Raw genomic sequence first — 26,332 nt, 5'->3', positions numbered from 1 at the left:
TGTCGGGTGGAGGGAGGGGGGAGGGATAGCATTAGGAGATATACCTAATGCTAGATGACGAGTTGGTGGGTGCAGCGCACCAGTATGGCACATGTATACATATGTAACTAATCTGCACATTGCGCACATGTGCCATAAAACCTAAAGTATAATAATAATAAAAAAAGAAAACATAAAACATATGAAAGTGCAAAATTCAATGGCATAAGCAATACAGCATCCTATTCATAACACCCTACACTGAAAATGGTAGTGTGTAAAGGAATATCATCTCTACTGTGATGGTCAGTAGACAAATCTATTAAAAGAACTATAGCTAAAATTAATTGCCAGAGAACAAAAATTACAAAATAATGTAAATTTTGACATTAAAATTATAAAATACAAGGGAGAATAAAAGCATAGTGTTGTCATATGAGATCAAAGTTAACTTACTATCAGCTTGAAATAGCCTGTTACATGTTTTATGTAAATCTTAAGGTAACCACAAAATAAAAATATATAATAAATATTAAAAACATAAGTAAAATGATTCAAAGCATATCACTACAGAGACACATCGAACCACAAAGGAATACAAATAAAGAACAATAAGGATATTACATATATACAAAATATCCAGAAAACAAATCACTAAATGACAATAATAAGTTCTTCTCTATGTGCTTGAAAGTAAACGGAATAAATTCCTTAATAAAAAAGACACAGGGTAGCCAAATACATAAAATAAATAAATAAAAATAAAAAAGACCAAATAGTCAACTATATGCTGTCTACAAGAAACTCACCTCATCTTTAAGGACATACGTTAACTGAAGGTGAAGCAATAAAAAAGGATACTTCATACAAATAGACACAATGACCAATGGAACAGAATAGAAAGCTCAAAAATGAACCCATACGTTTATTACCAGTTGATTTTTGACCAAGGTGCCAACAGTACACAATAAGAAAAACATGATCTCTTTTAAAAAGGATGTTGGGAAAATTAGCTGTTTACATAGAGAATGAAATTGAACTTTTTCTGATACCATATACAAAATTCAACTCAAAATGAATTAAAACTTAAACATAAGATATAAAACTGTAAAACGAGTAGAAGAAAACAGGGAAAAAGCTATACAATATTGGTCTGGCAATGATTTTTTAGAATTGAACCCTAAAAGTAAGATTACTTAAAACTAAAAAACATCTTCACAGCAAAGTAAACAATTAACAGAATGAATAGGCAACCTACAGAATGGAAGGAAATATTCATAAGCCATACATCTAATTAGAGGTTAGTATACAAAATATATTAGAAACTCAAACAAACAACTCAATAGTAAAAAAACAAATAACCTGATTTTTAAAGTGGGAAAATACCTGAGTAGACATTTCTCAAAGAAAGATATGGAAATGGCCAATGGAAATGTAAAAAAAAAAAATGCTCAACATCACGAAATATTAGGAAGATGCAAATTAAACCTACAGGGAGTTAACACCTCACAATTGTCAGAATGGCTACTAGCAAAAAGCTGAAAGATTACAAGTGTTGGCAAGAATGTGAAGGAAGGGGGAAACCCTAGTACACTAATTCACACGCTGCTGCCTTACCAAAAGCTGTGCGACTGTGCAGTTACTGTAACATCAGTGTCCTTATTTTAAAATGGGGTCAACTTCTGTCCCCACCTGCCCACTGAGGTGTTGTGAGGATCAAAACAGATAATGCAGCAAATGTTATTTAAAGCTGTTAGAGATCATGCAAAGTAAACATCATCTATATGACTACGATGATGATGATGATGATGATGATGATGATGATGAAGACAACAATGGCAAAGGTGATCAATCCAGGAAATTTTTTTTTTTGAGAGAAAAAGAGTGCTGTAAATAATTACTCTGGGACAACCCTCTTAAACCAGGATAGCCTCCAAAAAACTGGGGACAGGACCGCAGCCACTCTTTTTAAGCTGATCTTAACAACATGTTTAATTGCTGAAGATCACACCACAGTCTGGGGCTGGAAAGGAAGAATTTATATGTCTTTCCAGCAACGTGGTTGATCTAAGAAAGCCTAACTTGAAAAGCGGATGAGAGAAGAAGGCAAGTGGAAGGATTGACCCTACAGACCCACCATTGCTAGTTACTTAGTAGAAAGTCATTTCTGATTAGATAGTTTTACCTGTGTATCCCTTAAGCCCCTCAAATTCAGTGTTCTCAAACCGAGGTGTTCTTTCCACAAACTTTTTTCCTTTTTTCTTTTTTTTTTTCGTTTGTTTTTGAGACGGAGTCTCGCTCTGTCCCCCAGGCTGGAGTGCGGTGGCGCGATCTCGGCTCACTGCAATCTCTGGCTCACTGCAAGCTCCGCCTCCCGGGTTCACGCCATTCTCCTGCCTCAGCCTCCCGAGTAGCTGGGACTACAGGTGCCCGCCACCACTCCCAGCTAATTTTTTTGTATTTTTAGTAGAGAAGGGGTTTCACTGTGTTAGCTAGGGTGGTCTCAATATCCTGATGTCGTGATCCACCCACCTTGGCCTCCCAACACAAATTTTTTTTCTAAAGACTTCTTTATGAAGTTATACTAAAATACCCTTTTCCATTGACTGACCCTTATTTTATCTGGCAGAAAGTTTGTTACTTTTGCCATCTAAAACTGATTTAAGTTTCCTTTTGCTTGTTCAAGCTGACTTCCACTGAGTCTGTTCACATGCCTTATGATACTTTACCTTAGGTATTAAGATACCCTTAATCTGGCTTTTCTGCTCGTAGCTCCCACTCTTCCAACTTGCTTGAATCCTCTGTCTGCTACTCTTAGAGCCATCATGCTTAATGATTTCTCATCATTTTCTCTTCCATACTTGTATATGATGCATCTCTCACAGTGCTTGAACTCTGTGCACTTACACTTAATGTTTGCCCAACATTCATATACTACCCTACATTAAAAAAAGCTATTTGAGATTAGAGTGACAAATCGCACAGGGCTTGAAATGGAATACAGACTGAAAAACTCACTCTTGAACAGCAGATTGTGTATACACATTTCTGTAAACATCCACTATGCTAAATGCTTCGGACTCCTACACAAAGAAGAAGAACAAGGAGAAGGAGAAGGAGAGGGAGAGGGAGAAGAAAAGGGAGAGAGAGAGGAGGAAGAAGAGAGGAGGAAGAAAAGAGGAGAAGGACGAGGAGGATAAACTTTCTCAAGAGTTTTTTTTTTTTTCCCCCATAAAGTTTTGTCATGATCAAAGTCTTCTGGGTATCTTTATATTTTCATTCTCAATTTATACATACAAGGATGATCATATCTGACAGATTTTCTAGGAAAGTCCTGATTTCAAAAAGCATATTGCATACTACAAACCTATAAACTACCACCACTGTAAGAGATATTTAATATCTAGTTCAGTGGATCACAAACCCATTTACGTGATAACAATCCTGGAATTCAGAGTGTCTTTATAGAATTCTGTGATACAATGGTTTTATCATGTATTTAATTTCATCATGTAAAATAAGAAAGTATTTGCTATCAGAAAATGTGATTTGATGCCCGCATGGTGTATAAAAGTCATCTTATTATGATGGGCACTAGAGAGAAGGTAGTTAGTAGACAGCTTTTCAACCAAACTGTCACTGCTGTTGTTTTTGTAGCTGTTGTTGATGTCTGCTTACTTACACTATGTGGATTCAGGTTTTTTTCTGTTTGCACATGAGAGTAGCTAACATTATCAGAAAGAAATTAAGGAAAAATACCTCATGACTGACATAATTCTAAAAAGTTAACTTAGCTTTTTCTCTGTATTTGCAAAACATTTATATGGCCAACCCCTTGCTCCTGTACTCTGCAGGCATATAATTTAAGATTTATTGGCTCGAAATCTTAAGTTTTAAAAAATCAGAGTTATTTCATGATTATTGCCCATTAAGAGACATAATTTACTTCTAGGTCACACTCTAAGTGAAATTCTTGCTTGTTTTTTTTTCTCTAAACTTGAAAGGACCAAAGATGACACTTAGTGATTTTGGAAAAATGAATAGCAGAAATACGAACCAGCCACATGCATGAAACTTATTCCATGGCTGAGCCCTGAAAACAGAATTAGTTAAGTCATTGGCTCAAAGCAACATGACTAAGGTTACTAGAGGATATGGCAGGAAGGGGCTCTATATTTATGGCATATTTAATGTGAACAGGAAAACTGAGGAGAAAGGTCATTGACTGGGTTACTTTGTATTGTAATGAAATCTTGATATGCTGTAAAACAGGAAGCACCAAGAATTTCGAAGAACTCGGTATCTGGGGTCAGAGAAGCAGGGTGGAATTCCAGCTTTGTTGTATTTGACAAGTCAGTTAACTGCTGCCAGTCTCTATTATCTTTGCTTAAGTGACAATAATAATAATTGCATAGGAATATGTGTATATATACATAATCGCCTAACTGAATTTTACCAGGATTAAATGTATAATAATTGTTGTATGCAAAAATTGTTGACAACTACTTAAATACTAACACCAACAAACAGAAACTATAAAAGTGATGAGTCATATCACATGGTTATTTCATTTTATTTCTATGTTGACGTTTTACCCATAGAAGTTCTATTTTCTTAAAAAAGGTTAGTGCTTACACATATGGTAAATGTATTGAAGAGATCAGACTTTGGTGATATCAACTAGGTCAGATCCAAGCAATAAATCTCCAGATTTTCCCTTGGATATGGAAAAGCGACACCAATGATATTGTTTTCATCAGCACTGCAGCTTAATTTATTTTCATTATATACTACAATATTTTCTTTCAGGAGTCTGAAAACCCTTTTATTGGAAAATTAGGTCATTACAGCGATTGTGTTATCTGCCTCCACCTTCCTCCAATGTGCTAATCAAATCGTCCCCAGTTCAGGAAATCATCAAATAAATGAGAATGCTTACTCCACACACTTATGTGTCCACAGCTGCCCTTTAGTGATTTTGTATCTGTTACCACTGTAGTTTCAAGTAACATTTTTCTCCTTTCACTTTGGATGATGTCCTCCAACAAATATTTGCGTGTAAACAGTAAAAAGAAAAATATATTTTTCTGATCTAATTGTATGATACTTTTATTTTGTTTTCTCCTCCTCAAGTTTAAAGATGCTCAATGACTGTAGGAAGAAGATACTGGATTTTCAAAATAACATTTGATGAAAGTAATTGCCATGCAGTGATGAGAACAGGTTTGGGAGGCTCAAGACTTGGTGTGACATCCTGACTCCAATTGGTGTAAACTGCATTGCTCTGCTCAAATGATTCAAACAATATAAACTGCAGTTGCACATTGGTAATATCTACTTCATTGGTATGTAAGATTTGAAAATGTTCATAAACCACCAAGCACTATGTAAGCATTAGTTATTCTTATTATGACTTTTTTATTCCTTCTATAGGGAAAAGAGTGCTAGAAGTTATAGCTAGGAATTCTAGTTACTATACAATTCCATAAACAATGTTGTGAAATAGCTTAAATTCTAAGATCAAAGATAATACTTATTCAGTAGGGTTTATATGTATGTTTATATATACATATATTTTTAGTCAGAGCAAATAATATGGTCAGTAAAATGGGTTACAATTGTAAACACAATGACCATTAGTGTTGTAAAGTACATGTCAGCCTAGGATGTAAAATAACTTTATTGAATAAAACCTTTCTAGCTACATAATATCTAAAGGGAACTGTGTTAATATACACACACACGGAAATAGCATTGAAAATAAAATAAGATGCTATTAAGTTCAAATGATGATGAAATTGCCCCCAAGACATGGGAGTAGGTAAGCAGTAGAGAGCCAGTGGTCTTCTGAAGTCTGTAGCCCTGGGGCCTGGCTCAGTCTCAGATAGTCCCCTCAATTCAAGAGAAATTTAAATGCAATAGACTATAATCCAGGTCTACATATTTCCAGATCAAGCTATTTTCCCTTCTCCTTGCCAAGTGCAATAACAAAGTTTGGTTCTGAAATTCCCCAACGGACTGTTTAGCCTGGCTTTGGGCCCCCACATAGAGTGTGACAGCAACCATGCAGTGAGGGCTTTCACCCCAGGGACGGTGATGGTAAGCATTCAGAAGATGTGTGCATGAGGTAAGACAAGTCTTTGCTTCATAAAGTGTTCTGTGTATTGTGAGTTGTTTCACTTCTCTTTCTCCCCACATCAAATTATAGTAAGGTCTAAAAGTGAATAACAAAAAACAGTCTTCACAACACATTTCTAAATGATTCCTGGGAGGAATTCCCACCCAAATTGAGAACCTTGGAGTTTTAAGATGGTTGTTGCTGAGGTCAGACTCTTAAGAGCAATCTGAGAACCCCTTTCTTTCATCTGAACTCAAACTATGCTCTTAGACCTAGAAAAAAAGGGGTTTCAGTGTCCAAAAGCTGAAAGGCTATGTTGTAGACATATCATGTTTCATGGACTGCAAAGCACCTGAAGCCTGTGCCTACATACAGAAAAACTGTGTCCCTAATTATAGGTTGATAGAGGCCAAGATTTAACTTTCCAATCCCTCAGAAAAATATAAAGGCCTGTGACCTTGCCTACCAGCCAAGGAATGTGTCTGGTCTTAGGGATAGAAAAGACCTAGGAATGGAGACTTTTATGTTCTTGTGGGCAGGAGATGCAGTAGGAGAATCAGCTACCAGGGATGGTCCACAGCACAGTGGAGACCTCATGTGCAGTGTTGGAAGCAGTGGCAACAGCATTCAGGCCCTCACTAGATTAGGTCTGCAGCATCATTTGTGCAGTGGTTCTGGCTTAGGAGCCTCTCCTTATTTCTGTTCTTTTGAGCCTGATTCTCCAATCTTCCTGGAAATCTATGAATCACTCCCTATCTTTTCAGTAAGGATTTTTTTTCTGCCTAAAGAAGCCTTCACTTGGTTGTGGTATGGACTGCATGACTGTGTCCCCTTCCAACTCAAAAAAATACCTATATGTTGAAACCATAAGGCTCAATGGGATGGTATTAGAAGGTAGGGCGTTTGGGAGATGATTAGATCATACAGGTGGAGTGCTTATAAATGGGATTAATGCCCTTGTAAGGAGAATTATGAAGAAAATGCTTCCTCTTTCTCTGCTCTTAGTCATATGAGGAGACAAGGAGAAGATGTCCATCTGGAAACCTTCAGGAAGTGGATCTTCACCAGACACCAGATCTGCTGGTACTTTGCTCTGGACTTCTCAGTCTCCAGAACTGTGAGAAATAAGTGTCTGTTGTTTAAGCCACTCAATCAATAGCATTTTGTCATAGCATACTAAACTGTCTAGTGGAGTTTGTATTGTTTCAACCTAAAGCCCTGAATGATGAGAATGGTTAACCATTTATAAACCACTGAAGGTGACTCAGCACATTATCTTGTACATGGTGGACCACTCATACCAGAGGTTAGTAGGTTTTTCTGGTTAAACCTTCTAATCATGCAGCAAACATTGTCTGTGCACCAATAAGTGCCAGGTACTCTTCTAGGTGCTGGGGATGCAAAGTGACACAAACCCAAGTCTTGCCCAGGAGCTCATCATCTCCTAAAAACAAACAAACAAAAAAGCAACTCTATACATTTATGTGTTAGTAGTAAAACAGAGGTATGGTCCAGGATTTATGTAAACTGATGATCTTAGTTCTTTGTTGGTTATACACATTGAAAAGATATTCTTACAGTTTATGATCTTTTGTTTCACTTTTTAAGGTGTCTTTTACGTAGAGTTCATTATGTTGTATGTATTTATAACCCAGGATTATTAAAATGCTTGCCTATATGTTTTTTTCCTGAATGTTTTAGGTTTTCTATATATTAAAAAATTAATTTAGCAAATGTTTTCTTGAATCTATTGAAGTGATTTTATGGTTCTTCTCCTTTAATGGACTAATGAAGATAATTAGTTTAAAAGATTTTTTAATATTAAACTATACCAGCATTTCTGGCATACACCCAAATGAGTCCTAAATCTTTCATATATTACTGGAATCAATTCCTTAATATTTTGTTTAAAATTTTTACAACTATGTCTGTAACTTGAATTGTTGTATAATTTTCATTTATCATCTGTCTTGGCTTGGTTTGATACCAAGATTATCTCAGTTTCATAAAATAAGTTCAAGTGAATCATCTGTTTCCAAGTTCTCTGGAACAGTTTGTATAAGTTTGGAATAGTTCTTATCTTGATTTATTTCCTGAAACTTGACTCTAAAACCTTCTGAGTAAGTTGCCATTTTTGTAAGTAGATTCAGCCATTTCTCTCTTAAGAATCATTGTATCTCTGCTATAATTACATATTGAATATAAAAAGCATTAATTGCACCACTTATTATACACCTCCCCACTGCTCTTATTCTTTATTCTAGTTCTTCTCTCAGCAATTCACCTTCTTTATGTGTTTTTCAGAAATAGCCATTTTCAGGAGAATGGTGTGAACCTGGGAGATGGAGCTTGCAGTGGGCCAAGATCGGGCCACTGCACTACAGCCTGGGTGACAGAGCAAGACTCCGTCTCAAAAACAAAACAAAATAAAAACAAACAAAAAAAAAAACAAAAACAGAAATAGCCATTTTATGTACTGTCTGAAGTGATCTCATCCAAACTTGTTTTTTTCTAAACAGCTAAAGAAACTGAGAGAATGGAGCATATCTGGGTTCAGGAAATGATGCTTCAATATATTCAGGGCACTGATGGTTCCCATCTTACAGAACACATGCACTATCCAATTCCTGAGTGTCCATTGAAAGAATATAAGGCCTTTTCTGCAAAATCATTTGCCAATATTCAAAGAGCACTTCTTATATACAAGTTCAGAGCCAGGATCTGGGATGAGTAAAGAAGGTACATGATCCTCCTCCACCATTAGCCTTCAGTGTTTCACAGTGTATTAGTTCATTCTCACATTGCTATAAAGATACTACCTGAGACTGGGTAATTTATAAATAAAAGAGGTTTAATTGACTCACAGTTCTGCATGGCTGGGGAAGCCTCAGGAAACTTACAATCATGGCATAGCGCAAAGGAGAAGCAAGGAGCTACTTCACAAGGCAGCAGGAGAAAGAATGAGTGCACAGAGAAAACTACCATTTTTAAAACCATCAGATATCACGAGAATTTCTTCACTATTACAAGAATGGCATGGGGGAAACCACCCCCATCATCCAATCACCTACCACTGTGTTCTTCCATTGACACATGGAGATTACAATTTGAGATGAGATTTGAGTGGGGACACGGATCCAAACCATATCATTCTGCCCTTGGCCCCTCCAAAATCTCATTTTTTTTTCACATTTGAAAACCAATCATGCCTTCCCAACAGTCCCTCAAGATCTTAACTCAACCCAGGATTAACTCAAAAGTCTAAGTCCACAGTCTCATCTGAGACAAGGAGAGTCCTTTCCACCTATGGGCCTATAAAATCAAAACCAAGTTAGTTACTTCCAAGATACAAAGAGGATACAGGCATAGGGTAAATGTTCCCTTTCCAAACGGGAGAAATTGGCCAAAACAAAGGAGCCACAGGCCCCATGCAAGTCTGAAACTCAGCCAGGCAGTCATTATGTCTTAAAGCTCCCAAATCTCCTTTGATTTCATGTCTCACATCCAGGACACACTGATGCAAGGGGTGGACTCCCAAGACCTTGGGAAGCTCTGCCTCTGTGGCTCTGGAGGGTACAGCCCCTGCAGCTGCCTTCATGGTTTGGTATTGAATGCCTGTGGCTTTTCCAAGCACATGGTGCAAACTGTTGGTGGATCTACCATTCTGGGGTCTGGAGTATGGCAGCCTTCTCACAGCTCCACTAGGCAGTGCCCCCGTGCAAACTCGATGTTGGGGCTCCAACCCCACATTTCCCCTTTGTAATGCCCTAGCAGAGATTCTCCATGAGGGCTCCACCCCTCCAGTAGACTTTTGCCTGAACATCCGGGCATTTTTATAGATCCTCTGAAATCTAGGCAGAGGTTTCCAAAGCTCAACTCTTGTCTTCTGTGCACCCACAGGTGCAACATCACATGGAAGCCACCAAGTCTTGGGGCTTACACCCTCTGAAGCAATGGCCTGAGCTGTATCTTGGCCCCTTTTAGCCATGGCTGCAGCTGGAATGGCTGGGCTGCAGGGCACCAAGCTCCAAAGCTGCACAGAGAGGAAGGGCCCTGGGTCCAACCCACAAAGCCATTTTTCCCTGCTAAGCCTCTGGGCCTGTGATAAGAGGGGCTTCTGTTAAGATCTCTGACATGCTCTGGAGACATTTTCCCCATTGACTTGGCTATTAACATTTGGCTCCTCATTACTTATGCAAATTTCTGCAACCAGCTTGAATTCCTCCCCAGAAAATGAGCTTTTTCTTTATAGTCAGGCTGCAAATTTCCCAAAATACTCTGCTTTGCTTTTAAACATAAGTTCCAATTTGAAACCATCTTTTTGTGAATGCATATGACTGAAAGCATTCAGAACAATACAGCTTACTTCTTGAATGTTTTGATGCTTAGAAATTTCTTTTGCCAGATACCCTAAATTGTCTATCTCAAGTTCAAATTTCCACAAATCTGTAGGGCCGGGGCAAAATGCCATTCTCTTTGGTAAAGCATAACAAGAATTACCTTTATTCCATTTCTCAACAACTTCCTCATCTCTATCTGACACCACCTCAGCCTTGACTTCATTGTCCATATCACTATTTGCAGTTTGATCAAAACCATTCAACAAGTCTCAAGAAGTTCCATACTTTCCTATACCCTCCTGTCTTCTTCTCAGCCCTCCAAACTGTTCGAACCTCTGCCTGTCGCTTGGTTCCAAATTCGCTTCCACATTTTCAGGTTATCTTTATAGCAGTACCCTACTTCTGTTATCAATTCTCTGTATTAGTTCATTTTCACACTGCTATAAAGATACTACCTGAGAATAGGTCATTTACCAATACAAGAGGCTTAATTGACTCACAGTTCTGCATGGCTGGGGAAGCCTCAGAAAACTTGCAATCATGGCAGAAGGCAAAGGAGAAGCAAGAACCTTCTTCACAAGGCAGCAGGAGAGAAAGAGAGAGCACAGGGAAAACTGCTATTTTTTAAACCATCATATCTCATGACAGCTTTCATATTATCATGAGAACAGCATGGGGGAAACCGCCCCCATGATCCAATCACCTTCCATAATGACCCTCCCTGGACATGTGGGAATTACACTTCAAGATGAGATTTGGGTGGGGATACAGAGCCAACGCAAACCATATCACACAGTTTTTTGGGAGGTGGACAGTTGATACACCAATAATTAAAGCAATAAGGTAAATGCAGTGACAGAAACCAGGCAACACAGAGGAGGCAATATCCAAATGCCTAGGGATGACAGGATGAAACTGAGGAGTCAATTGTCCTCTAGATGTTGGATACAAACTTTTTGCCTACAACTATTACACTTTTAGCACTATACATTCTTTAACCCAGAAGCTCCCTCAGTTCCTGGCAAACCAGGTCAATTGGTCACTCTATCTAGACCTTCAGTGCCTAGCACAAACTTGTCCAACTTGCAGCCCATGTGCTGCATGTGGCCCAGGATGGCTTTGGGTGTGGCCCAACACAAATTCATAAACTTTCTTAAAAGTTTATGAGGTCTTTTTTGTAATTTTTTTTAACTCACTAGCTATCTTTAATGTTAGGGTATATTACGTGTGGCCCAAGACAGTTCTTCTTCTTCCAATGTGGCCCATGGAAACCAAAACAGTGAACGCCCCTGGCCTACCACTATATATGGCACAAAGATGGAATCCAAAGGGTATACTTAATCAGTTGACATATGATCTGAGTAATCATGAACAGTAAGTTTTAACCAAGCATATGGAAAAGGGATTGCAAGGCTGTCTGGAGGAACAACGCAGGCAGAATTACTAGAGAACATGGACACGGTTTGAAATTATAAGTCATCCTGTGTGATGGAAGGAGCAGTGAGTACAGGAAAATAGTTGGTGATAAGACAGCAGAAATAGACAAGGTTCAGATGGTAAAAGTCAGGTTGAGGAGTAAGGGCTTTATTTTATCCTATAGTCAATAAGAGGATTAATAGAGAGGCATTAACAGAGTCAGCTAGCTCTGAGATAATATGAGCATAATAGTGAAGAATCCAAATTTCTTTACATGTTTGTATATATAGGCATCTTTGTATATATTTGCATTTTGTATATTCAGGCATTGGAAGAATTGTCTGCCTGTTTTTGTTTCTGTTTTTGTTTTTAATCAGGACCCCATGTGTGAGAGAAGAAAAAGTCTCAAGTTGGAGTTAAAATTCTCCTGCATTCTGATCAGATTCTGCTGCATTCTCCATGTGACCTCGGGCAAGTGTCTATATTTCTCCAGCCTTAGGAATTCTAAAAGGGAATTCTTAAATTTTAAAAGGGAAACAGTGATATCTATTTCTAAGTCTTTTGTAGAAGACTGTGAGAAAATACCTACAGACAAGCTCTGAAAAATGTCAGGCAACACGGAAATCTAGGTTTGGAATTTGTAGTTGGAATGACTAATAGATTGAATGGTTAATGGTGTAAGAGAAGAATGACTGAAAAAAGGAACTACATTCATTAGCAATTGAAGCTACTCTTGAATTGGCTGTGCAACTTCAGCAAAGCTATATAATAGTCCTATAACTTGAGATAACTCAACAACAGCACAGCTTGTCACAATTAATGTTAATTATAGGTAACTGATACATGATATGGATTGGCTTATGATCCCAATACAAAAAAAGAGCCACATTTTACTTGACATGGAAGATGAACTAACTTACAAAAGAGTTAACAGTCCATGGGTCTGATATAACATATTTAATTAAATGGTGCCTATCAAAACCTCTGCTACTGAATTCCAATAAGGGTCTCCCCTGCTCGCTGAGTCAGCCTTTATCACCCTGGCTGTCAGCACTGTGAACATTCTATTGTTTCTATTTGCTTTGAGATACAAACTTCTGGGTGCATGGGGGCTGCAAGTGTTATTTTCAGCTATGTGTCTCCAAATACTGCAATCACCTTACATCTGGCCCATTTCCATGACGTCTGCTCTAAGAACCCAGTGGCACAATGGTCATGGCTTGTTTGTTAAGACATTCTGGGTCACTTTGGTTTATTTATATTTTTATTAAGGTAAAGTTAGAAATTATACCGTGTCTGTCTCAATGAACAGAATGTTTGTATTCCTCCCCACCAAATTCATATATGTTGAATCCTTAATCCCAATGTGATAATATTCAGAGGTGTGGCCTTTGGCTGGTAATTAGGTCACAAGGGTAGAGCCATCATCAATGGGATTAGTAGTACTCTTATAAGGAGAGGCTGAGGAGTTAGATAGCTCTCTTTCCTTCCTTCCATGTGGGGCTACAAGAAGGTAGCCATCTGCGATCTGGAAGAGGGCCCTCATGACAATCTGAGCATGCTGGTATGCTGACCTTGGATTTCCAGCCTGTAGAGCTGTGAGAAACAGATATCTGTTGTTTATAAGCCATTCAGTCTATGAGACTTTGTTATAGCAGCCCACGCTGGTTAAGACATCTGTAAACATAGCTCACTTAGAATAGCAGAACTCAAAATAAGCACGTGGACCACAGAGGTCATATGAGTTGAGGATCCTTGCATCTTGTGTGTCTTAGGTTTTGGTCTCAGGTCTGCTGCTAACTGCCGGTATAACCCCAGGTGAGCCTCTTGAATACTCTGAGCCTGAATCCCAGTTTTTAATCTGTGCACTGAAGAAAGGTAATTTTATTTGTTTCGCCCATCTGTTGTTCTATAAATAAATGAATTATGGTAAATGTGCTTTGTAAATGAAAATGTTTAGCAGGGATATGACACTTTAAAAAAGGATGAGAAAAGTTACAAATTTTAAGTCAGAAGTTTGATCTTCCACCTACAGGTTGGGAAATGATGAATGAAGCACCACTAGTATCTTGGAGTAGTTCAGAGTTTCGCTCTGGAGTCAGAGTGCCAAGGTCAAATCACAGTACCACATTTTACCAGCTATATGTGTGGCCTGAGGCAGGTTACTGAATACACTGTGTTTCAGTCTCCTCATCAGATAAGTGTGGATGATATTAATTGGTTATGATATTAACATAAGAGTGTGAATATATATCAATAGAGTCTATATTACTTAGTTGATATGAGTGTTAGCTGAGTTAAAAATCTGCAAAGCCCTGTGATCAGAGCCTGGCACACTGGCATTTCTGAATCCATGGTAGTCATTATATTTGCTTTGGTTACCTTTTCTGAAATGAAAAAGATTAGAATACCTCTGCCTAGAGCAAAATATAATGAATTTTAAAATACTTTGTCAACTTCAAAAGACGTTCAAATTTCAGTAGTATGTACGAATAAATACTGATGAAATGCATTTTGCTCAGCAGGGTGGAATTCCTGGATTTTGGGTCACACACACATGCACACATACACACATACGGCCAAACCCACTCACACACATGGTTACATACTCAGAGACACACAGACACATGCGCACACACACACACACACTCTCATACACATGTACAAATGCACTAGAGTTCTCATCTGTCTCAGTACAAAATCCACTTCCATTTTTGAATGTGAAACCTGGAGGAAGAAGAACTAGAGTCTTCCAGAACATCCACAGTTTAATTTGTTTTCAGGGAGTCCCCTATCCCCCAGAAATCATTAAGCTACAATTCAGAGTTATTAATCTTGAACAAGGCAAGTCTTTTTCCTTTTTAGGTACTCAGTTATTTCAATTGTAAAATGAAAAACTTGGTACATAAGAGTCACTCTATGAATATTTGTGGAATGAAATAATTAAATGGTCAAAAAGTAAAATTATGTAAAATTATTATTGCTATGATGTGTTTATTATGACAAACTCTTTCAAGGGTGCATTTTTAGAAAAATTCTGTTATGCAATGATTCCCAAAGTCAACCCAGCCACAATTATCTTTTTTTCTGTAGATTACTAAAATATTTATAAAACGCAATAATCAGGAGTGAATGTGTGTGAACAAACTTGTCCACGAGACTCCAAGTCCTCCCTCTTGGGAATCTCAGGCCTCTCATTCATACACTCATTCAACAACTCTTTGCAGAATACCTCCTTTGTATCAAACATTGTCTGGTGCACAATGATAGAAAAATGAAATCAACAGGTTCCTGATTTTAAGGAGCACTCAGTCTAAAGGGAGAGTGGGAAGATATACAGTGGGTATGGCAAAGACTTTCTGCAGTAGCTAACATTTCAACTGATGGGAAAAGTAAGCAGGAATCCATCAAGGTTTTAGGGTATTCTGCCAGTGGAGGGCAGATTGGCAGAGGCTTTTTTAAGAAATGCTCTATGTGTGCACCCAAACTGCAGGAGAATTCCTGCCACGGACCATGGGCAGAAACTCAAGGACACTGAGCCACAAAATGCAGTGACACTTAAAGCACTGTCTCTGACAAGAAAAATATGTGCTCACACCTAATTGACCAAAGTATGTCATATGGCCAAGGTCAGTGTCACAGGGTAAGTCACATGTCAGGCAACCCAATTGTTTAATCTTATTGCAGAAAAGGAGTAAAAAATTGAGAATAAAAATATAATCTTCCATATTAATTTTATTAACAAGCTGATAATTTAGTAGGACCAATGAGCTTTGAATAATAATAGGAGGTGAGATTAAAACCTAAAGTAGAGACAACCCCTTGTGCATAAACACAGTTCACACAGGTAAAAACCTGGGAGTTCTTTAACACTTTATTTTCTCTTTCCCCCAGAAGTTAGCCATTTTCTAATTCATGTGAATTCCATTTATAACACTTATAGTGCTTAGCAAAGTATCTGACACAGAGTTGGTATTCACTGTATGTTTGGTAAATGAATCCATGTATGCTTGAATAAATACATGGCCATGCTGCCAGCCCTTTCTTGCAAAGTCTGTTTTAGATTGGATTCAAGCTTCTACAGCACCTGCGCTTATCAACTGTGTCACACTATTACAGTTCACTATAATTGTTTGTTCATCTGCTTCTCATTACACCATACTCATGGTGAGGTCAGAGAATGTGTCACCTCTCCCTAACCGAGGGCCTGGCAGAGTGTTTGGCATATAATAAGAGCTCAACAATGTTATTTGATTCCTAATTATCACTAGCAGCATGAATTTTTGACCACTTAACATACAACTTAAGTCAAGAGGTGCTGAATAACCAGGTCACACATTGAAAAAGTGTCAACACTAAAATTTATGACACAGTTTTTCTCTAAACTAGTCTTTATACAGTACATCATATTTATTTCAGAGATCAGCTAGAAGCTGAGAGAAAGCATATTTAATATACACAACAAAGACTATATAAAGAACTTATACAAGTTTAAAAGAAAAACACGAACCCCAGGGAAATATGGACAGTTTGAATAAGTTTGTCATAAAATATAAAAATATGTATGGTTTGTAAAATACGAGGGTATATCCAGCTCCATTAGTTTTGAGAAAGATGCAGTTGAAGACCATGATATGCTACTATATTTTACCGTCAATTGATCAGTAAAATTTCAAAAGTCTGACAATATCAAATGCTAGAAAGATACAAATTTATAGCATCTCTTACCTATTACTGATTGATATGTAAATTTGGCTGAATCTCTTAAGAAAATAGTTGAGTATTGTAAACTTGTATATTCAAATACTGAGAAAGGTACATATTTTACTTCTACATGTAGAACCAAGGGAACCTTTTAAACAGGCTTACCAAATAGATATGTGTCCACTATTATGCACAAAATCTTTGAAACTAGCAAAAACCTATAAACAACCTAATGCCAATAGAGAGGATACAAGATGAATAAACTGTTGTATATTTACTATTATGGCCCTAAAAATAAATGTGGTATAATAATAATGAACAGTATAGATGAATTATAAAAATATATTCAAATTTTAAAAATACATTGAAAAATATTATGTATGCTGTAAATCCTTTTTAAAAATAAAGTTGAATACAATTATTAACAAACAAGTGCTTGCTTGAAATGCCACACACAAATAGGAAAACAAGGAAATGATGCACAGAGAATTTTGGATGGTGGTTACTTGAGATGGAGTTACGTAAGAAAAATAAATGCAAGAGGACCCCATACAGTTACTGTTAATGTTCTTCCTTAACTGTGGGTTCATGGATGTTTATGACATTATTTCAAATTAATTGTAATCACTTTTTGAAAATTTAAAAAAGTGTAATCCGTGGACCAATGATACATTGCATGGCCAAGGATTATAAATAATACAATTGCACTTGAGATCCATTAACAAAAGAAGAAGACCTGATTGAATCCAAGTAACTAGGCTTAGAGTTAACACAAAATATTGATCTCGAGGAGAAATTCTCTACCCCTTGAAAATTTTCTTCAAGTAGGTCAAGTCCAGGTGTAAGAAGGAGACAGTCAAATGGAGCACAAGATAGGCCCAAGGATTTGGGATGCTCAAGTTGTGGGTCAGAGGCTGATGATACAAACCAGAATCGGGAAGACACAAAATAATATGGAGCAGGGCTGGACAGCAGTGTAGCTCTAGAAGACTGACAGTTACCAGCACACCCATGGGAAAGGAGAGGTCAGAGAGGGCCAATGGACCTGCTGGGTAAACAATCAGGATTTGAAGATTCAAAACAAATAAAGAAGATGATTGTAAATGCTGAGCTAGAGTTCACAGAGAAGCTGTGCAGTGCACTGGAATAAATACTACATTCTGGCTTCAACTCTGTTCCTGACTACTCTTAGGCTGTTATGCAAATCATTTTCTCTGTTTAAGCCCCAGTTTCTTCCTAGGATAACTTCCTCCATTACAGAGGCTTCTGTGAAGCTCAAGTGAGAAAATGTATATGGACATGCTTTGGAAATTACAAAATGCCTAATAAAGGTGAGAAGTTGGTATTATTTTGCTCACCGAAGACATTGGAAATAGAGTGATCATGAAAAAATGTCAAGATGCCCCTGATATTTTTAAGTACTCATTCACCTGTCTGCCTCCACTAATGGGTTATATGCTCTTAGATTATCGAGATGTCAATGTGTTCTCTATATACTCCTTGTAACTATCTCGTTAGCTGATTCCATGTGGTCTACTAAATATTAAAGCAATCAATAAAATAATTGCAAACAACCTTAGTGCTGGCCTCTATGTAATCCAATTTCCCAATGACAGTGGTTTTATAGCTAGATCCCTTCCCCCTACTCTCCTTATAGTTGGGACTCCAGCCTTTCTGAGAGAAAAATCTAATGGTACAATTCAGTTTAAAAATTCTCTTAAGCTCACTAAAGTCTAAAAGAATGAAAGCATGATATTCAACACTGTTTAACATATTCTGTCTTCTCCCTACTTTTCCCGTCTCATTTTCCACAAAGGCACACAGAGCCACCAAATTCTAGAAATGCTCCATGCTCTTTTCAAGTCTTAAAAGCTTCACTGCTATTCCTTGTACCTGGGATTTTCTTGCCGTTTCTCACTCTACCTCTACCAAGTAAACTGCAGTTTACTCAAAGAGTCAAAGTTCACACATCTATTTTCCTCATTAGCCCAAGACAGAGTTTCACAGTCTTGTCTCTGCTGGAAACCACCACATCTCATGGAATGATGGGTGTGTGAGTGTTCTCATGGCTAATAAATTACTTGTGTTTATTTCTTATGACCAGCACCCACTGCAGTGCTTAGAAAGAGAAAACATGCTCAATATATGTTTAATGCAAAGATAGAAGAAAGAATATTACTTTTTTCAGTTGTAGCACAGGAGATATTCCTGGGAGGACATCAGGGAAAGCATTTCCTATGGGTCTTTACATGACAATCCCCATGGAGTAGAAGGAAAAAAGCATATAATAGTATTTCAAGCTTCTCAATTTTGCCCAGCCTTCAAGAGCTTATTTCCTATGCAACATTGACTGTATGGAGTTAAATTAGATTTTATCAAATAGTAATTTGTCACATATGTAATACATGAAGGTGTGTGATTGATGTGGAATCTTGCAAAATCATTCTAATATGTCAGAAGGACAAATGGATTAGTGAGAGGTATAATTTATGGTCATAGATGCGGCTCTGTATTAAGTTGGCAAAATCAAAGCCTCACTTAAAGGTAAATTACCTCACTCCTTTCTTAACTAAAGTGTCATTGCCAGTAAGACCAGCATAGTGGAAACAGCTCAATTGTGTTGAATTCAAGCTATTTAATCAGCTTCCTTTGACTGATTCGTCAGAGCATTTGTTACTATACTTGTTGATAAACATGTGACTCTGGATGTTTTCTCACTTTAATTTTTATATCACTAGAAATGAAGTGTATTTTAATATTTAATATTTAGGGCCAGGCTCACGTGTAATCCCCACACTTTGGGAGGCCAAGTCAGGTGGCTCACTTAAGGTCAGGAATTTGAGACCAGCCTGGCTAACATGGTGAAATCCTGTCTCTACCAAAAAATACAAAAATTAACTAGGTGTGGTGGTGCATGCCTACAGTCCCAGCTACTAGGGAAGTTGAGGTGGGAGAATTGCTTGAACCCAGGAGGAGGAGGCTGCAGTGAGCCTAGATTGCACTACTGTACTTCAGCCTGGGCAACAGTGTAAGACACTGTCTCAAATAATAATAATAATAATAATAATGATGATGTTTAGTTTTAATATAACTAGAAATGAAACTTCCCTTAGAACATAAATGTATCTTTTCCCTGCCTTTTTTTCCATTTTAAGTCTATAAGTTACTGTCATGAACTAAATTGTGTCTCTCTCAAATTCATATGTTGAACCTCTAGCTCTCTGTTTGGCTTTTTTGAAGATAAAGGTTTTTTTCTTTTTCTTTTTTGATTTTTGTAGGTACAGTCTTTAGGAAGGTAAGGTAAAATGAGGTCATAAAAGTAGGTCCCTAACTGAGTAGAACTGGTGTCCTTAGAAGAAGAGGAAGAGATACTAGAGCTCTCTCTCTCCCTAGTGTGCACACAGCAAAGGTCAGACAGAGTGGCCTCATCAGACACCAACTCTGAAGGCACCTTCTTCTTGAACTTCTGACTTCCAGAACCGTGAGAAAATAAATTTCTGTTGTTTAACCCACTCAGTCTATGGTATTCTGTTATGACAGAGTAAGTACACCAATATAGTTACATAGAGTGGAATACATAGAATTTAAATTTACATTGCAATATGTTTTAACATATGCATATACTCATATAACCTCTCCCCAGTCAGAAGAGAACATTTGCAACATCTCGGAAAGCCTGGACTCTCTGCCACCTCCCAAGGCAGTCTGGCTTCAAACTCCCACCCAGGGGCAACTGCTACTCTGATTTCTATCTCCACAAATTAAGCTTTGCCTAAAATAGAATTTCAAATAAATGAAATCTTACAATACGTACTGTTTTGGTCAGAATGTATTAGCTCAACATCACATTTTTAAGATTTGCCCATGTTATTTCATTCATACAAATATTGATATTCCTGAATGGTATTTCATTTTATAAATATATCATCCTTTATTTATTCATTGTCTTGTTAATAGATATTTGAATTGTTTTTAGTTTTATTTGTATATTATGAATAAAGCTGCTCTCAACATTCTCATAAAAGTCTTATTGTGGCATTTGTTTTGATTTCTCTTGTTTAAATAACTAGTAGTGGAATAGTTTGATCACTGAATATTTACCTTTGTAAGAAACTACCAGAATAATGCAAAATGCTTGTAATGTTTTACATTCTCAAAAAAAAAAACAAAAAAAACACAGTTTTTATAGCTCCACATTCTCACCAGCATTTTGGTGTAGTGGCTTTGTGTATTCCTGTGGATTTGTATGATATCATAATTTGATTTGAATTTGCATTTCTCTTTTGACTAATAGTGCTGAGCACATTAAAAAATGTAATGTGCTTATTGGCCTTTAGGTATCATTCCCCTTTTTTTAAATTGCAGTTCTTTTTTTCTGGAAAAAGTCCTTTCTCAGATATCTGTGCTAATGATACAATTTTATTAAGAGTCATTTGATGAACTGAGGTATTTAATTTTTATAAAGTTCAATTCATCACTTTTTAATGTTTTATGGAACTGTGCTTTCAAAAAAGTCTTTTTTTACTTTGTCTCGATCACAAAGACGTCTTTCCTGTTTTCCTCTAGAAACCATAATTTCAACCTTAAAATTAATGCATCAGATCCACTCAAATTTACTCTTGCACATAGGATGAACCAAGGGATGAGAAGTTTTTCCCTAGGGTTATCGATTTGATTCTACATAACTTATTTAAAATGTTAATTTTCTTCATTGAATTGGTTTGTTGCCTTTTGTTGAGAATTAATCAACTTGATAATTATAGGTATATTTGTAGAAACTATAATCTGTTACATTAATCTATTTGTTTATCTTTATGCAAAATTCGCACTCCCTTGATCACTGATGCTTTATATTAAATTCAATTCTGTTCCTTTTTAAAACAGTTTTGGCAATTATAACTTTTGAAATTAATACATGACTTTTACAATGAACATAGGACTTTCAAATCACTGTGGCAAAACTCTACTGTAATTTTATGAATGTTGTACAAAATCTATCAATCTGAAAAGAACCAACCCAGGAACAATATTCAATCTTCAAAACTGTGAATATGGTATATTTTCGCATTTATTTGAATTTTTAAATTTATTTCAGCAATGCTTTATACTTTTTATTAAGTTCTTATAAATCTATCCCTTAGCTTATTCCTAACCTTTATCATCTTTATGTTATTGCAAAAACTACACATACTATTTGTTTGCTTGTTTGTTTTCTTATTGTACTGGCCAGGTGCTCCAACACAATGGGGAAAGCAATATCCCTCTTAATGGATGGATATTATTGTCCTATTTTTTATTATGGTTTCACTATTAAATAAGATCTTAGCTGAAGATTATTTATACATGTCTTTATCAGGCTGAGGAAGTCCCCATTTATTCTAAGTTTGCTGAGAATTTGTATTAAATAATATTTCTGCATTTATTGAAATGACTAAATACATTATTTTCTTAATCTGTTAATATGGTAATGTATATTGATTCACTTTGCAATGTTAAACCAACCTTGCATGGCTTGAATAAATGTGACTTGATTACAGTCTATTATCAGATATGATTTGTTAATATTTATTTTGTTAAGAATTTTTGCATCTGCTCCTGAGAGAGATCCATCTTGAGATTTCCTTCATTGCAATACCTGTCTGGTTTTGTTGTCACAGTAATGATAGTTCAAAAAATGAATCAGAAAGTGCTTCCTTATCTTCTGAAAAACAGATGTGCAGTACTTTAAATATTTGCCTGAATATATCAAGGAAGCTATGTATGCCTAGAGTTTCCTTGACTAAAATATGTTTAACTAGAAACTAGCTTTCTTTAATAGATACACAGCTTTTTCTGTTTTGTCTTGAGACAGTTTTGGGAATATGACTTCAGGGAATTTTTCTATTTAATTTAAGTTGAAGAGTTTATTGGCACAAAAGATTTCGTAATTATCTTTTGAGATTCTTGTAATATTGTTAGAATTCTTGGCGATGTCTTCTCCTTCATTCCTGATATTGATAATTTGTGTTTTCTCTTTCTTTTCTTGATCATTTAATCTAGAGGTGTATTAATCTTATTGGTCCTTTCAATGAATGACGTTTTGTTTTTGTTGACTGTTTGCTGTTCTTGTTTATGTGTTTTTATTTTTATCCTTATTATTTCCTTCCTTTTATTTAATATCAATTTACCTTTCTTTTCCTAGTTTCTTAATGTTTAAACTTACATTATTAATCTTAAACCTATCTTCTTTTTTAATCAAGTCATTTGAAGTTATAGATTTTTCTCCAAGCAATACTTCAGCTTAATTCCACAAATTTTATCTAAATATTATAGTCATTTTATACTATTGGAAATTATATGTAATTATTATTTTATCTTGCATTATTTAGTATGTAGTATTGATTTAATTATAAATAATACTATTACAGATTATTACTTTGTTCCAATTTATTACTAAATATTTTGGGTATTTTTTAGAAATATTTAATTGGCTTCTAATGCAATTTTATTATAGTCACTATATTTGCTTTAATTTTAAAGATTATTGTAACATTTTATTTTCCAATATAAGGGCTATCGTGATGAATGTTTCTGACATTTAAAAACAACATGCATTCTGAGATCTCTGCTGCCAAGACCTAAACTAGTTCCATTTATTTATCCCATTTTTCATGCCATTGTTGTTTGTACAAGCAAAGAATAATTCTGAAATCCATTATCCATCATAACCAAAATGGAAGTGCCTTTTGTTTGTCTTGAAATTTAATACTAAACCATAGACATTTCCATGACTAACAAGTAGCTCATAATCTCTGGGCTCTTATTCCAGAAAAAAAATGTACTTTACATCCTGAAATATTTGTTATATGAGTGGATGTGGAAATAACAACAGCCAATACAGATTATGGACTAACTCTAGAGGAAAGGGCTCTGATGGAATATGGGTTAGAGCTGCAGGCCACTTTCCACGCAGTCACTATTGCCAAGTTGTCAGTCTGAAAAAATAAAAAATAAAAAATAAATAAAATAAAATGTCTTGCAAGAGAGACATAGCTATTTAGCATCTCAGAAATAAAGCAGAAAATTCTGAAAAGAGAAAGAACATTTCCTGGCAAGTTAGATGCAAAGGTTAAGGAGAATAGAAACTAGGGAATGCATAAGATCAATAATATCAAAATAACCAAACAAGGTTTAGTTATATTCTGTTAGTAATTCTTATAGTATGCTCTAATGGCAACTTGTGTTGTAATCGCTAGAGTTGCTTATTAAAAATGGGCATCCAAAGGCCCCACCTGTGCCTTTTAATAACAAAGAACACTATCATTTGCAATTTGTCTTGAAGCATACCAAATGCTTCCCATGGATTATCTCATTTAATTTTTATAGCCACATTATAGGAGAGTTCTTATTAAAAATCACCACTACAAAAAGAACCTGAGGATTAGATAAGAACTTTGTCTTCTCCAAGTTCGTAGAAGCAAGAAGTAGCAGAGTAGGTGAATCTCATGCACACTAAAGTTTAGAACAATTAGTTTAGGGGTTTAATGTGATGAAAATGACCCCAAGATGATAAAGGGATAATGAATACAGTGTGTGGGATAGAACTACACAAAAGCTGCAATCAGGGACAATATTACAATTGTGTCTATTTGTACCTGATCTGCTCTTCTTTCTTCATTCTTGGAAATAAATCAAGGGGGAAAGGTGTCTGGAAGCCAAGGTCAGTACCCACCCAGGAAAAGGACTTGGCCATATAGCTTGTCAGAGTTTTAAATCAGGTGATTGGGACACGGAAGACTTCCATCCTAGCAGGGGAACAGAGTCCCTACTGTAAAGTTGAGGAAGAAGCTGCACGTGGATAAACTTTGGTAGACAGGTATCATAGTGATATACTAGAACAGGCCCAGGAGGAGCATCTACCGGGAAAGTGTCATGCAAAACAATTCCAGACCCCACCTGCCAGTGGCATGAATAATAGTAATGTTTTCCTTGCTGTGGTCAGGTTTGTCATTGTGTCCAGAGTTGGTTCCTTCCAGTGGGTTCTCGGTCTCATTGACTTCAACAATGAAGCCACGGACCCAGCAGCAACCCGCTTGGGTCCCCTTCCACGCTGTGGAAGCTTTGTTCTTTTGTTCTTCACAATAAGTCTCACTGCTGCTCACTCTTTGGGTCTGTCCCACCTTTAAGAGATGTAACACTCACTGCGAAGGTCCTCGGCTTCATTCTTGAAGTCAGAGAGACCAAGAACCCACCAGAAGGAACCAACTCCAGACACATCATGACCACTGAAGAGGAATGAATATACAGGTGAAAGGATCTCAGAGAAGCAGCTAAGGAGGCTGTCAGAAAGACTTTTTCCCCCTTGGCTTACCACAAAGAACTATTTGTTAGGGAGACCATGCATTATTTGGGTTAAGTACATGCGTATACGAGTCAAATATGTATGAGTTACAAATATGGGTTTGCATTTATGAACTCCATAATCCAGGACATTTTTTTACCCTTTCTGAACCTTCAATGTTTGTCTATAAAATGAAAATACTTCTTTTCAGAGCATTTTGAATAATTAAATTAAGTCATATCTAAAACACTGACAGTCAATAAATGCTCCCCCCACTTGCACTGTTTTAGAGAAATGGTGCTTACAAATGTGTACTGTGGTATCACTGGCCAAAGGAAGATGTCCAGGTAGTACATGGGTCTCTGCCCAGAAAATTCAGGAAGTACCAACTAAATGCAAGAACAGTCAGGACTCAGAGATCAGAACAAGCAGTGCATCTGGAATCCCTATTTCAGGCAAGATTTCAACCTAAAAACAACTGTCACATGTCTTTGAGATATCCAACTTGGATACTAAGTGCCAAGAACAAGAAACATGATTGATATTAAAGAAAGAAAAAACACCACATAACAGCTGATGCAAGGAATCTTTTTATCAGTGGAGAAGCAAGTGAGCCTGGCATGGAAGGAAAGGCTGGCTGAGATTAGGGTTCCTTAGCTACTTGTTCCTGAGACAGAACTTCTCAAATAAGTTTAAAACTGTATTATCCATTGGTTTGTAATAGATTTTGCCAAAATTTACCAGCATGTGGCAACAAACATCTATTATCCCACATCATTTTGTGGGTCACGAATCCGGGAGTGGCTTACCTAGGTGGTTCTGGCTCAGGGTCTCTCATGAGGTTACATCAAACTGTTGGCTGGGGCTGCAGACTTTTGAATTGCTGATGGGACTCAGCTTCTCCCAGCTGTTGGCTGAAGGCCTCTGTTTCTCACCCTATGTATCTCTTCATAGTCTGTCTAAGTGGTTTTTTGACATGACAACTAGAGCGTTAGAGAGATTCCGGGTGATGTCATACTACTTTTATGACCTAGTTTCTATTTTACGCATGTGACTTCTGTTTAATTCTATTGACTGTAGTTAGTCACCAAGTCCAGCTCACATGAGATGGGACAGGTTTGCACAAAGGTATTAAATCAGGGGACGGGGCCATTTGGCACCTTCTTTAAGACTGGCACCACAGGAATTGTGGTGCTACATTTAGGGTCTACTGTTTTTTCTTGGTGGTGATGGTGGGGTAGTTACAAGAAATGGAGCTACAGGAAGGCTCAGATACTGATGGTAGAAAGAGCTCTAATTCTGTGTAGGTTCTGACTATTTAGCTTTCGTATATCAATGCCTATTCTCATCATCTGTGCATAAGTATTTCAACCTCTGAATTATAGTTTAAGAGAAATTCCTTTTGTAATTTCATGTAAATTGTATGTTTTGTTTTTTTAAAAGGAAACATATTTG

General features: G+C 36.7%; 1 long non-coding RNA gene across 2 annotated transcripts in view; it reads right to left on the bottom strand.

Moving 5' to 3' along the window:
- The window catches only part of LOC129058912 (uncharacterized), an 86,876-nt gene extending 61,003 nt beyond the window's left edge, over nt 1-25,873 (bottom strand). For both annotated transcript variants that reach the window (XR_010139604.1, XR_008524350.2), the window contains exon 1: nt 25,687-25,873. This is a non-coding gene — a long non-coding RNA (uncharacterized LOC129058912). The remainder of the gene's footprint in view (nt 1-25,686) is intronic.
- Between the last annotated feature and the right edge of the window lie 459 nt (nt 25,874-26,332).

Source organism: Pongo abelii, chromosome 3, assembly GCF_028885655.2.
Source record: "Pongo abelii isolate AG06213 chromosome 3, NHGRI_mPonAbe1-v2.0_pri, whole genome shotgun sequence".
In the NCBI taxonomy this organism is placed as follows: Eukaryota; Metazoa; Chordata; class Mammalia; order Primates; family Hominidae; genus Pongo; species Pongo abelii.
This window is presented reverse-complemented; position numbering and strand designations above follow the sequence as displayed.